The sequence below is a fragment of the Podarcis liolepis genome (assembly GCF_965112155.1).
Source record: "Podarcis liolepis genome assembly, chromosome: 1".
In the NCBI taxonomy this organism is placed as follows: domain Eukaryota; kingdom Metazoa; phylum Chordata; class Lepidosauria; order Squamata; family Lacertidae; genus Podarcis; species Podarcis liolepis.
This window is the reverse complement of record NC_139554.1, coordinates 114,946,829-114,960,911: the sequence shown is the minus strand read 5'-3', so window position 1 is coordinate 114,960,911 and position 14,083 is coordinate 114,946,829.

Below are 14,083 nucleotides of genomic sequence, written 5' to 3'. Positions count from 1 at the left end.
GGAGAAATGTGTCACTTGCATTCCAGAGGCAAGTTTGGGTGGGAAATTCTCTGGTAAAGAATGGGGTTTTGTTTTTTTGAACAGATGCCTTGAGACACATGGCCTCTGTATGTGTGGAGCTAAATAAAAGGTTGTGGGCCTGTGATAGAACAGATCATCTTATTCTGACACACAAAAGAGCAGTTTTGCTAAGAGCCGAAATATTTTAGAATTTCTAGGTGGTTATCAAAAATACCCTGCCTGTCTGTCCCAACAACGTGACCCCTCAAGTGGATGGTGCAAAACTTAAGATAAAATGCTATAAAATCAAAATACATAATATTAAAAGGAGTTTAGTAAAAGCTGCTACAAGTAGCAAGAGCGCATACAAAACTCAGGTTTCGAAGCCCAAATTCATGATGCAACTCTACTGCTTGTGGGCATCCGGTGTTAACCACTGTTAGAACAGAATGGTGGACAAGATGGGCTTTTGGCCTGATGGGAACTGGAGTCCAACAATCTCTGAAGGGCCATAGGTTTTCTACCAGTTGGTAGGGAAACTACTGCAGCACTACAGCTGGATTTGCTTGGTGGGTTACATCTGTGCAATACAGCTGTGTTTTTGAACCTGATTCCAAAGATTCAAAGAACATTATTTTATTCATTCCTCCTTACTTCCCAATGTGGCTTGCTTCAAATTTCAATGTCCCAGTTCCTGAAATCAATTACGAATGGAAAATTCTCAGATTCTTAAATTTAATATTTGGAAACTTAACGCAAAATTTTCATTTCACTATCACTGAAGAGTTGCTTAAAAAGTTGACCTGCCAACCCATACCAACACGCTACTGGAATGTCTTAAGTCAGCAATGAATAAAGGTAAAGGGACCCCTGACCATTAGGTCCAGTCATGGCCAACTCTGAGGTTGCGGTGCTCATCTCGCTTTATTGGCGAGGGAGCCGGCGTACAGCTTCTGGGTCATGTGACCAGCATGACTAAGCCGCTTCTGGCGAACCAGAGCAGCGCACGGAAATGCCGTTTACCTTTCCGCCAGAGCGGTACCTATGAATGAATAGCGTTTATTAAACTAACCCACAGTTGCCAGACAATCTTCGCTTACTGTTGAGTTTTGGCCAACGTTCAAGCTACAGTAAGGAAACCTACAAAAAGGAAGTTTATGCAGGTTTGTGTCAGAACACAACATCTAATAAGACATAAAAAACCCAAAAAACGTTTTTGTGTTTGGAAAGCCAGTAGGTAAATCACTTGATCGGAACCAGATTGATTCCCCCCCATCTCCCCTTGGTTGTCCTTCCACTTTAAAAAGTTGTGCATCACACTGGATTAATCTTCCTTTTCTCCTTATAGCGTTAAGGGTGTTTTAAGAGGCGCCAGACAACCCCTGGTGCCCTTTGCTACCCTTCCCTTCAAATTCATTCATCCTGGGTTTCAAATTGCTGTTTTGCTGCACTAAATCTCATCTCGCTGCCAATCCACCCACATACACGCGCGGGCCGCATGCACACACATGCGCAGCCGCACACTAATTCCAGCGGGTCAAAATCTGACCTTGATTGGAAGAAAATCTATCGAGTCAAATATTCACAGCAGAACGCTTCTGCCTGGCTACATGTCAGAAGCCATCTTGCTACAAATGCTTCACACACCTTGGAGTGCAGCTTGTGGAACTGATGAGGTGAAGAGTACTGCACAGCATTCCTGCGCTGGTAATCACAGGCCTGAAGAAACACATACATCATCTGCCACATGGGCTGGCGTTTCAAGTTGGGGGGGGGGGGTTGTAAAAAAAACCTTCACATTGTGTAAAGCGTTGGACAAATGATGGCCATATGCATGTTTGTCTCTCCACAGATGGCTCTGCAGCCTTGGCCTGGTGGGAGGGGAAGGAAGGAAGGCAAAAAAAAAAGGCTGAGCTAGGCTTTCAAGGGAGAGGCAGCTTCGTAGTGGTGACACAGTGTATGTCCTTTGCAAAATAATAATAATAATAATGGAGGAGAAGGTGACATAAATTATTTTGCAAATCGGTTGACGTACGCGGGCCATTGTCCTTGCAATAATCTGCACCGCTCTGTCAACTTAAGGTATGAACTTTGCCACGAACCATTTTGTATCAAGCTTTCACCTGAGCTGGTTTTAAGTATTTGTTCTTCTGAGAACCAGTGAAACACCTATCTGAGTGTGTTATGTTTAGTCAAAATACCACTTGCTGTGCAATGCTGAAACTTGGAGGTGATTTGTGTGTGTGTGTGTGTGTGTGCACGCACATACGCACCCCCCCCCATAACTACACCTTAAGCACACACTAACTCAGAGGAATCTGCTGCATTTTAAGGCATGTCTATACAGCCAATCTCAAGCTGGTTTGAAAACTGCTTAGTTGTCATGGCTTACAACAATGGGATATTAGCTCTGCCCAAGGCATGATGGAAAACAGCAACAACCAGGAAAAGATAGACATAGCATTTTACAAGGACAGGAAGAAACATCACAGACAGAATAATTGCCACACACACGTAGAATAAGAATATAGTTTGAGTGCTTCATCTGTAGTTTTATAAATAATTTAATGTGTCAATATGAATGGAAGTTGCTAATATTGCAGTTGTTGCATAAGGGATTGTAATCTTGACTGGAGTGTAACTGAAATTAATAAGAGTTTGGAATGCAGAAATAAAGAAAATAATCAAACCATCAATTCTAGCATGCAGGGGGCAACCTAAATTATATAATTTGGTATCTGAATGGTATCTAATTGTATTATAATTTGGCATTGGTATAATGAGGCTATTATTGGACTGTAATTGAAAACTAATAAAATTATTAATTGTCACGGCTCTCTTTCAGAAAGGACTTTGGGGGTTGTAATTGCATGAAAGCACCAGGGCTTCCTAACCAGGTTCCCAACCACCTTCACATAGCCTTCTGAAAAGAAACCACTTTCAACATGTTTTTATAGCATAGGTGCTAGCAGAAGAACAGAATTCAAGTGTTCTGGATCAGACTAATGTTTCATCTAATACAGCATCCTGTTCTCACAGTGACTGACCAGAGATGCGTGGGAGAAGCCTGCAAGCTGGACAGGAGTGCAACACCACTCTGCCCACCTATTATTCCCAGTAACAGTTATTTAGAGGCATAATGTGTTATGTATAGTTGTCTAATTGCGCATTGAAATGGAAAATGGCTCTGTGTGTGTATTGCTAAAGGGAACATGGGGAATTCCATTGAAGCTAAGTAAGAGCTCCCTGAGTACCTAATGGGTTGATAATTAACTGTTGATGTATCTCTGCTGCTCTCTCACATGGTGTTTAACTTTAGATCACATGAGAGGGGTGTTCAGTTGCAAATCTCCATTTTGAGAGAGTAGCCTTTGTTCTCAAGCAGCTGGAGATCTGCTAATGAGTCTCTTCAGGAGAAAGCAGCCTTAGGCTAATGGAGGCTGGAATGGGGGAGAGACCGAGTTTCGATTTTAGTTCTGGATAGTTATTTTATATTTTTAAGATGCTGAACATGTGCTTGGACATGTAACATTATTTGTTTTTGTGACTGAAGAAAGTTCTGTTAGTAAAGTGTTAGAACCATATTTATGGACTGGACAATTTTTATTCCAAGAGGAGCCAGTTTTTATTCATCCTATTCCTTCAAGCTGCACAGTATTAATATCTGCAATCCAATGCCTCTGGCAGTGAAGGTAAAACATGTGCCCACAGCATGCTTTCTTTTTTTGAGACTGATGCATATTATTCAACATGCCTACATATTTCTCAAGGCCAGAGAAAAGTGAAGATGTTTTTAGTGTTCTTTAGCTATCCTCAATGATGATGTTTAAGCATTAGAAGGTGCTGTGTTATAGTACGGTGTCTGGAGGCAGCTTTGGGATGGATGAGGGTAAACATCCCAAGTTAGACCCCAAGTCATATAGAAAACCACAAGGGTTGGGAAAGCTGGATGAAGGTGGGCAATTTGTTCTGGATGTGGCTGCACTCTCTCAGAAGAATCAGGTACACAGCCTTTAGGTTCCCCTGAACACAGCACTGTTAATGGAGGCTCACGCGTTGTTGGTGGCAGTGAAGTGATGCAGAACTTTTTCCACAGTGAAAAATTGTCTGTTTCATAAGTTCATACATAATGATAACTCCAAATGCAATATTAGGGAAGCCTGACAGTTTGAAAGTTGTAATTATCCCCCCACCCCCAGGTGATTATGGCTAGCAAGTAAAAGAGAAAATGCATTTATGTAATGGAGTTGGATTTGTAAGTTGGAGATGCAGAGGAACAAAAAAATGACATCTCAGCAATTTTCAGTACGTTTAAACAAATTTAAACGCTAGTGGGAGAAGTACAGATATTGCCTTGAAAGGCTTCCAATAAAATTTTCTGCATAATGTCACACGACATTAAGGGCACTTTAATCCCTGCCCCCAAAATATTTCTGGTCACATAATTTCTGGCGTACTAGGACAGAATGCTAACACTGCATACTTTTTTTTAAGATTTAAAAATACAAGTAAAATAAACATTCTACATTTTGTCATTCTCTAGGGGGCATCAGAAAAATTCTGATGCAAGCTTAACATTTACCGAGGCAAATCAGCACATGCAGATTAACCTAATTTGCATAAAATACTTTACCACACTGTTCCCGGTACCCTTCAATTGGATCTTTGCTGACAAGGGCCCAGAGAGGCAGAGCCTCTGATGCAAATCTTAAACTAATATGAATGGTACAATCCCCTACATGTCTAAGTCGGAAGAAAGCTCCTTGAGTTCAGTGAGAATTACTCCCATGTAATGAAGCCCCAACCAATGTCATTATGTCAGACAGCTGCTTTTTACTTTCCTAAAAATAACCTTCCTTATTTTTGTCATGCCATTCAACAGAAGCGAGGTGGTTTTTATTCATTTTTACCGCTTGTTTCTCATGCAATGATGGTGCTCCCGATTTCTGGCACAAAACCCTCATTTGTATATACAAAATACCAGTGTAAATGTTATTGGTAAAAAAAATATGTAATCTTGCCCCCCTCATCTCACCCCACCCCGGTAAATGGCAGAGGCTATTGTCATGGCTCCACCCCTCTGGTCAGGCCACCCCTGGGTTTAAAGAGGCTGTAACCTTCATTTTTAATCTTCTGGCTGGTTGTGACACAGTGATATGAAAAGTTCTTACTGCTATCCTTATGCCTGTGATTATGCAGTTTATATTTTATATTTTAGATGTTGTAAGCTGCTGTGGCAAAATGCACACACACACACACACACACACACACACACACACACACACACAGGCATCTTCAAGAGAGTAGCTATCATGAAATGATGGTCTAGGAAAGAACAGTTCTTATACTGTAGTCAAGGAACAGGCAAACACACATTCCATTTTGTGTGTGTGGAAATTACCTGCAGTTTCTGGTCAGCAGAGAAGAATCTCATCTTTTCTGGCAGACCTTAAACTGGAAGGGTTTTTATAGTGTTTGTTTCTTTGAAAGAACATTGTCTTTTGTTTCGGGCAGTCATTATTACCATTGCCACTTTATATCCTCCTGATAAGTGCAGGCACTAAACCAGATAAATGCCTTGCATGCAAATTAAGTGCGCAAGCCACTGAACCTTGCACACGACCAGAAATGCTTCAATAATATTCGTACTAATAATGAAGCTCGGTCCAGGGGAGGGGAGACTTTAGTAGTAATAGCCTATTTTAAACCTCAGAGATTTCTAAAAATGCAGGGGGGGGGCGGAATTAATGAGTACTAAGCTAAGAACCAGCTGCTTAGCTTTGTCCCTACAGATCATGAATTACTAGAAAATTACATGGTGTAGAACACGGTTTATAGACAAAAGATACCTCTTTTTGTTCAAATGGTAAACCTAACCAAAGAAGGGAAATTAAAAATGCAATCATTGTAGAGCTGGAGTCAGGAAAGTCCAGCACGCAGGCCTGGCATGAGTTTGGCCCTCAAAGTTATTCCCCACAAACTATGCCCACCTGCCCCACATTTGGCATCATATGTGAAATCAGGTGTGGGGCACGTAAAGACATAGAATCATAGGATTGTCGAGTTGGAAGGGATTCCAAGAGTCCTTCCATATGAAGGAACAATCAGGAGCTTAAAGAGGGTTCCTATTCGTATTTTGTCAAATGTCCTGTATTGCAAATATTTTCCCAATATTCCTTCAGCATATTCCTATGGCATACAGAAAAGCCAATGGAGTTACGGCCAGCTCTTTTGAAGCAAGCAGTACCAGAACTTGCCAATACTGTCAAATGCACTGGTTGTGTCCATGGTTGTTTTCACATTTTCTCACCTAGAAGGAAAACTGGGCACATATGCAGGGCTGAATTTATGTTTGATGAGGCCCTAAGCTACTGAAGGTAATGGGACCCTTTATACGTCTAGCTGTCCTTTGTCAACAAATGGGATCCTCCTTAATGAGGGTCCTGGTTGCGCGCGGGCCCCTAAGGCACCCCCTCTGGGAGAGTTGTTGCCAGGCATGGCCCAAGTCTTAACCGTTAGGCCCCAGGATCGCGCCAGGCTGTTTGGGCCAATCGGGGCAGTTGCCGCGATTCCTGGGGCCTATAAAAGTGGCAGTGCGGCGTAACTGGGGGAACTTGCATCGTGCTGCCGAACACCCGCCCTCCCTCCCTAATTTTAGGTGCTGCTGCTTTGCTTTGGATTGGGTCACCTGCTTTGGAGCAGGGGCTGGGTAGGAATTTTTTCCATTTCGCAGACTGGATATAGCCACTTGGTTTTCGCCTATCCCCTTAGCAATTGTCACAACTTTGTAAGGTTTGGCAGTTAGTCACTGGCTTATTGAAGTGTGTGGGAGGGGAGGTGTGGGCATCACCTGCCCCTCCATGAATAAAGGTATTCCAGTAAAGGAATCTGGGGGTCCTGGATCTCGTCTGAAGTCCGCTTGAGGGGCTAGGGCCATGCCAGGACCACAGGAACCCCAGGGTGAGTTTCAGTTGGTCTTCATCGATGTTGCTCCCTCGTTTGGTGTTTACCCTTTCAGACTTCCAGCCAGAGAGGCAGGAATCCGTTATAGTCTGTTGCCAATGCCTAAGCCAACACCGCTCACTTTGCTGTAATCAATAAAGTTGTGGCCTAAATTTTGCCCGATAACTTAAACAAAAATTACGTGTCAGTGTGAAGTTATTTTCAGGGGAAGGGCTTGGGGGCCATGAAGTGCAACAAATTGCCGCTGTTTTTTGTATCGAATACATCAGGCATCCCCAAACTCGGCCCTCCAGATGTTTTGGGACTACAATTCCCATCATCCCTGACCCCTGGTCTTGTTAGCTAGGGATGATGGGAGTTGTAGTCCCAAAACATCTGGAGGGGCGAGTTGAAGGATGCCTGTGCTATATGGTAATTATGGACCTAATAGGTATCTAAAGTCATTTGCACATAACAAAATATGTATTTTATCAAAGTAATTGTTGAACTGAAATAGAATTAAGAAGAAGTATATTAATAGTGAAGTTTTTTTGGAGTGGGGGGGCCAAGAGAGTGGGGGGGCCCTAAGCTATAGTTTGTTTAGCTTATATGTAAATCTGGCACTGCACATATGCCAGAGAGCTCTAAATCGCAACCGCTGAATCCCATTCAAGTTGCAGTGGATTCTGGGGCTTGTTCTACACTTAGGCCTCATGGGGCAGTGCCATTTCACACCAGCACTCCTTGTGTGAAATGAAAGTGTGGAACACACCCAAAGTTCCTGTTATACATTGCAGAGGAACAATGGGACTGGTAGCAAGGTGTCTTTGAGGAATCCTGATACTTCCACATATGCGGTTCACAAGAAGATAGTCTTTAATGTGTGGCAATTTTTAATAGGGCTAGTTAATATTTGATATTTCTCATGAAATGCGGTTTCATTTCCTGGTGAATTTGAATGAAAGAACACGTTAGGCGTATGTAACGGGCTCCAACCTGTATCTATGTATAAAATTCTGCTTTCTTTGTGAGTTGTTCTCTCCACTTTGATCTGCAATTTGGATTCTGAGTCGCTCCGTAGAAAACAAAGCTCTGCATGCTCCTTACATTACAATGGGCAATCTAAAAATGGCTAGAACATTTCCCTCTTGGCAAAAGTGAATGAAATTTACAGGCATAGGAACCCCTCCAGCGAGAATTATGCCCGCCAAACTGCAGACAAACGGGTCCAGGAGATTTTTGTGGGGAAAGTTAAAAGGGATTAACTATTTTTCATAAAACTTTATGATGGCGTGGGTGGTCTCATGCTCTTTCTTAGAGGTGGCCAAGTGGAGCATCATACTGCTTCTACATCATCTTTTAAAACTTTGCAGCTTTACAGCACCCTTCCCTTTCTAGTGCTTCCTTGTGTCCTCTGCTGGGCCTTCCAGGTCTCCAATAGGTCTTACAATGCGAGGCTGTCTAGAATGCTGCCTGCAGAATTCTGAAGAGTTTTGGGCTTTTATTTTGTTTAAAGGAAAGCAACATATAATTCAGAAGCTTAAATAAAGCTTTGAACTTTTTAAAAGTAACTTTGACTCAGCATGGGTGGGGGATGATGATACTACTTTGCCTCATTATTTCATTCCCACACAGACCCCGTACACACCTCTAGAACATGTGCAATTTCAATTCAGTGGTAGACTTTAGTATTTCAAATTTCCGTGGCTTCCTGTGAGACACCAAAATCCTGTGCTCCCCCCAGCCTCTTCCACTGGATGTCATAGCTGCCATGCCAGTTCTGCGCCTGGTGCGAGTGCATCAGTCGCGCTCCCCGAGACCCCCCCCCATTGTTCAATTAGTGTTTGACGGGTGACACATTTGCCAAAATCAAAGCAGTCTGTCAAAATCAGACCAATCACAAGACACTAAGAAGTGTCAAGAATATGGAACTTTGCATCTAGAAACTCCTTAATTCAAAAAGTAAACATGAAAGAAAGCTGGCAAATTGATCTAATCTGAAATATTTGTGAACACGCCCAAGGTTTTATCAAGCTGTGCTTGTGGGATTCTTACCCGCCAAATTATTCTTCTGTAACGTCAGTTTCATCTCCAGTTAAGATTCCTGCCATGAGCGTTACTATAACTTTTGGGCTAAATGCTTCAGTAAAGATCCTGTATATAGCCCCGTTTTCTTTTCTCCACAAGGATATATATCCTTATATGAAATGTTCGGCAACCTGGCTGGAAGAATTTCTCCCTGGACTGGGTGATTTATAAAGAATACGCACTGATCTGACAACGCTGGATGGATTATTAAATGTAATTCACTGTAGCTTTAGTGTCCTTTTTGCAGTGCTTCATCCCTAGATGCTGAAAAATACCTTCGCTCGAGTTGGATGGCCTCTTCTTTTTAATATCCTTGAGCAGATGGGACATAGACCAAAGTCCCCTCCTTGAATAAGAATGCACGCGCCAGTTTCAGCAGCCAGGATTCTTATTAATAGCTTTGAATTCAAGGGCTGTCGCCTGGAACAATGGTAGGATTGCAAGGGACTTTTCTCTGGTCATCAAACCCAAACCTTGGCACTGCGGTGGGACTTGGTAGACTTACACAGCCTTTGACAAATGCTTATCCAAGTTCTGCCTAAGAACACCCTTGGAGTAGTTCCCACAAGCGTTCTAGGCAATTTATCCAAATGCAGTCAAGGTGGTTTCCTTACAGGTTAACTGACAGAGACCAGCCTTTCTCTTTCAGATCACCACTCCCTCTAATTATTGGTTTACAGTGCAGTTTTACACCTCTGCTAAGAAATAAGCCCCACTGGGTTTATTGGGGCTCACACCATGGTAAATAGATATAGTTTAATTCTGCCCTTCCTCACAAAGGGAAACAAACAACAAAAAATAAGGAGGCCCATATTATTTGCCATATGATGTCTGATTTTAAATGTTCACACACACACACAACCACTCTTGCTATTATTTTTTTGCAACATGGCAGTATATAAATATTTGAACAAATAAATAACTGAATAACATTTGCCATCAAAGACTGTGAAGTACAGGGCAGTTTTAGTCTGGCATGTAAATGGCAACGGCGTTGGTGCCAGGCAAATGTATCTTGGGCATGGGCTCTGCAGTGTCGCCATTGTAGGATTCTTGAAACTACCAGTGATGTTTCCTTGAACTCCCCTTTCCCACCCCAAAAGCTCATTTGACCTGTGAGAGGGGACATTGCTGTTGGTGAGAAGCTCCCAAAGAGGAAGGGAACCCATTACAAGAGCTTTCTCTTCTTTGGATTTCATCGGATGTCTATAGAGGAGTTGCACTGGCTGGCTAGAGCAGCCCCAGGGCATCGAGGCCTGGAGACCATGCTGTCAATATCATTCTGAATGCATTGGCAGGCCCTGGATGACTTTCAGTTTGCAGAGTTTGCTCAAGGCATAGTGGAAACAGTCCAAAATGGCAACTGACAGCATGGTTTTAATGCTACTTTATATCCCAAAGCTGCCTGCGTTGTTGTTGTTGTTAAAACTGGCGACTTCTGTTAGGTGTTTCATCCCCCCCCAATGCATTTCTCATTCATCTTCAGCCCATTCGTTCTTTTCTGACTGTGCCACTGTGTCAAATAACAGCATTCATTTCTTTACACTTTTAAATGTCCTGGTTCGGTGTCAAAACCACAAGAACATCAAGAACTACCACAGTTGCAAGACGTCTCTAGCTACGCGGGCGTCAATTGCCTGAAACCGGATCACATATTCTGTGGACTGATGTTCAGTGATGGGCCTGTTTAATGACAGCACAATCTCATGCACATCTACTTGTAGGTAAGACCTATTGAGTTCAATGGGACATAGTCTTAGATCAGCATGTATAGAATTATAGTCTTAGTTAAAGTCCTACTATGGTTTCTACCTACTAACATTGGTCTGTATTTACATTTAAACGATTGTGTGTGTGTGTCATTGCAACATTTATTGACTTTAGTAGAATTGGTAGAATCCGTTCACTGTCCAAAGAAGACACTTTATGATTCACTTTTGCCCTTTGTCTTTGCAAGGTTCACAACTTAAATTCATCAGTCTGTCATAAAATCCCTTCATAAAAGGCCAGTTACACAAAGAGACCAGAGGCCATCACAACTGGAGCTGAAATGAATTCATAGCTGAAAAACATGGCTCTGTTTTGTCTGAACACAGAATCCATTCCAATATTGACATTTGGATTTCAGTTACGTTTGGATTGCATTGGAAACATTTCAAATTCTGTAATGTCAGAAAATATGAAGCAACCAGACAAAACGTCACAAAGCAATGAGCAAGTTTCTGAGTTCTGTGGAACTCTTCATTGGGTTTCAAATGGAGCAAAATGGGAGAGAAAACTGGTTTGATGTTGGCGCCACAAACACTGACAGTTGTTTCTTCCCTGTCCTCATTTTTTAAAAGATGCAGCCCCATTAAAGAGCTGTGAAGGGCCCCAACGTTTACAAAATGTGAAGTTTTGTTTGGAATCAGTAAAGATATTGGCCAATTTGTGGAGTTTGATTTCCCCTCTTTGTCTTTCTATTTTATTGCAAATAGGGGGCTCTAAAGTTATAAAATCTGATGGCTGAGCCTTAACAATCAAGCCACCCCCTTGGTTTTTGACACAGGGTCAGAACTAAATTAGGAAGCAGGAATAGCACGGGCGTTTGGCTCGGCTGCAGTGGGCAGCGGCCACTGCACAGCAATTTCCATTTATGCACAATATGCCCTCCTGTGTCCCCACTGGTGCTCCCATTCCAGCTGTCTCTGGATCAAAGATTGATGCCAGGGAGTTTAGGCAATATGATAGATGGCCATTGGCAAGCCGAGCTTGACCACAGGTTATCACAGGCTCTAATTAAAGAAAGACATGGGCTGCTGAGTCAAGGGTCCCTTGCACTGGTGACAATAGGGCAGCAGTCTCCAAAATAGCTGCAAAGGAAAATGGATTCCTTTGACTGATTGTGTGATGTCTGGATTAATGATCAGGAAATGAGCTATTATTGTATCCTTACTAGTAGGCAGCTTCATAATGCTTCCACTGTGCCGTACGTTTTCTTACTTTGCCATGGGTGGGGTGTTTTTCTTAAAGGCTATGTGGTGTTCAGATTAATGCAATGCATAAGAAACAGGTTTCCCTGTCAGGGGCAATGTCGTCTCTTCATTGTGCCCTCCCCTCCCCTCTCATTGATCCAGTTAACGAGATTCACATACACAAGCTTGCTTCTCCATTCCGGACTGGGAAGTGTGAGCACCAATCGGACGCACCTTTAGATGCACATCCAAATTGCACCCACGGCTGCATCTATGCAACATTTTATTCTAGAGTCAATGGAGACCAAGTCCTTGTCTCTTCTACTGAGTCCACACACAATCCAGATCTATTGTATCTTTTTGCCCCTGAAAAGCACTTCTTGAAAAAAATAAATACGTTTCTTTCTGAAAATAAAATCCCATTGCAGATTGATCCTGCGCTTCAGTGTGTTCATTTGAAGACGGAGGGCAACAGGTGTAGTGGTCTTGGCAAAGGTGTGTGTTGTGTATCCACACCTGCCCAATGATGTTGTGGATGGGCCTGTACTAAGATCACAACCACCACTTCCTTCTTCATTTACCTGAGGCATGTGCTGGGAAGAAAATATGTAGATAACCTGATCAAAGGAGGGTTTTCGTAAATGCATGTCAAGTACCCATGCCCACCTCTATGGATGGCAAGATCTAGAATTAATCTAGATTGAAAGCAGCATGCTGAGGACAAGCATGAATTATTCCAGATTGAGGGATATTACATTTTGTGTGTACTCAGCCCAAGTGAGAATGTAATACATCGCAACAAAAGAAGAGTGGCAGATGAAGTTAATGGACTATGCCGAGTTGGCGAAACTAACTGGGAAAATTTGGAACCAGCAGGAGCAGACCTTTTTGAAAGACTGGAATCAATTTACATTGTATTTGAGAGACAATTGTAAACATTGTTAGTAGGGCTACAAGAAGTTTTGTAAGGTTAGAGATATCAATATGATGTTTAAATGGTGTATTTAAGACTTGGATTTAAGGGTAATAATAATAATAACAAAATGCAATATCAGAGTATAATTAGGAAAACCATTAGTTGAGAAGGAGAGAAGTCTCAGGACAAGATGGCCAAGTGATTTTTATATATTATATGTAAGATGGATGTTTTGTCAATTTAAAAAAAATAAAATTTAATAAAAAATTATAAAGAAAGAAAGAAAGAAAGAATGCAATACATCGACTCTTCGTGTCTCTGAATGTGTGTGCTCCAACATGCATCTTCATCGCAGTTCTTGCTCAACTTCTCAGACATCAACAGCATGTTTTTATGTATGTTGGTGTGCATGTGTGCGTCATTTAATATGATTTTATATCATCCTTAAAGAAAAGTTTGAAAAGTGTGACCATGCTGATTTCATTGTAGCTCAGGCTTCCTCAACCTCAGCCCTCCAGATGTCTTTGGCCTACAACTCCCATCATCCCTAGCTAGCAGGACCAGTGGTCAGGGATGATGGGAATTGTAGTCTCAAAACATCTGGAGGGCCGAGGTTGAGGAAGCCTATTGTAGGTCAAGCTGATGAGAGCAGGATGGGCCATTTCCTCTCTGTTTAGCTGGCAAATCTTCGAAGAGTCCTCCATACCCTTCCCTTCCCTGAGTTGAAGCACACCAGGGACTTTTCATCATCTCTCTCATCAGCTGATGGGCACTACTGTCCAAGCACCTGGAGGGCACCAGCTTGGGGAAAGCTGCCTCACACAAAAGCAGCATGCATATTTAATTACCGTCGGCCAATTTTAATTGCTTTGAGTCTCTCTGGTACCCTGGAAAAAAAGGAAATTTCTCATTAGCCATTTCCTTGTCATCTGACACACATCACCCCCCTCGCCACCATTGATGACAGAAAGTTTACCAGACAGGAAACACAAAGAATGAGATGCAGGAATTAACTAATCAGACAAAACTGTGCCCCCGTTCTCATCCTGTTATGTAGGATCCCATTGTAGCTTGTTTCTGTGAGGCAAATATTCTTGAAACGGGGAAAGAAGAGTCTGAAAAGGTTTACAGCTGAAATGCATGTGTTTCCCCAAAAATCCTTGTTTGCTAATTGATGGACTGA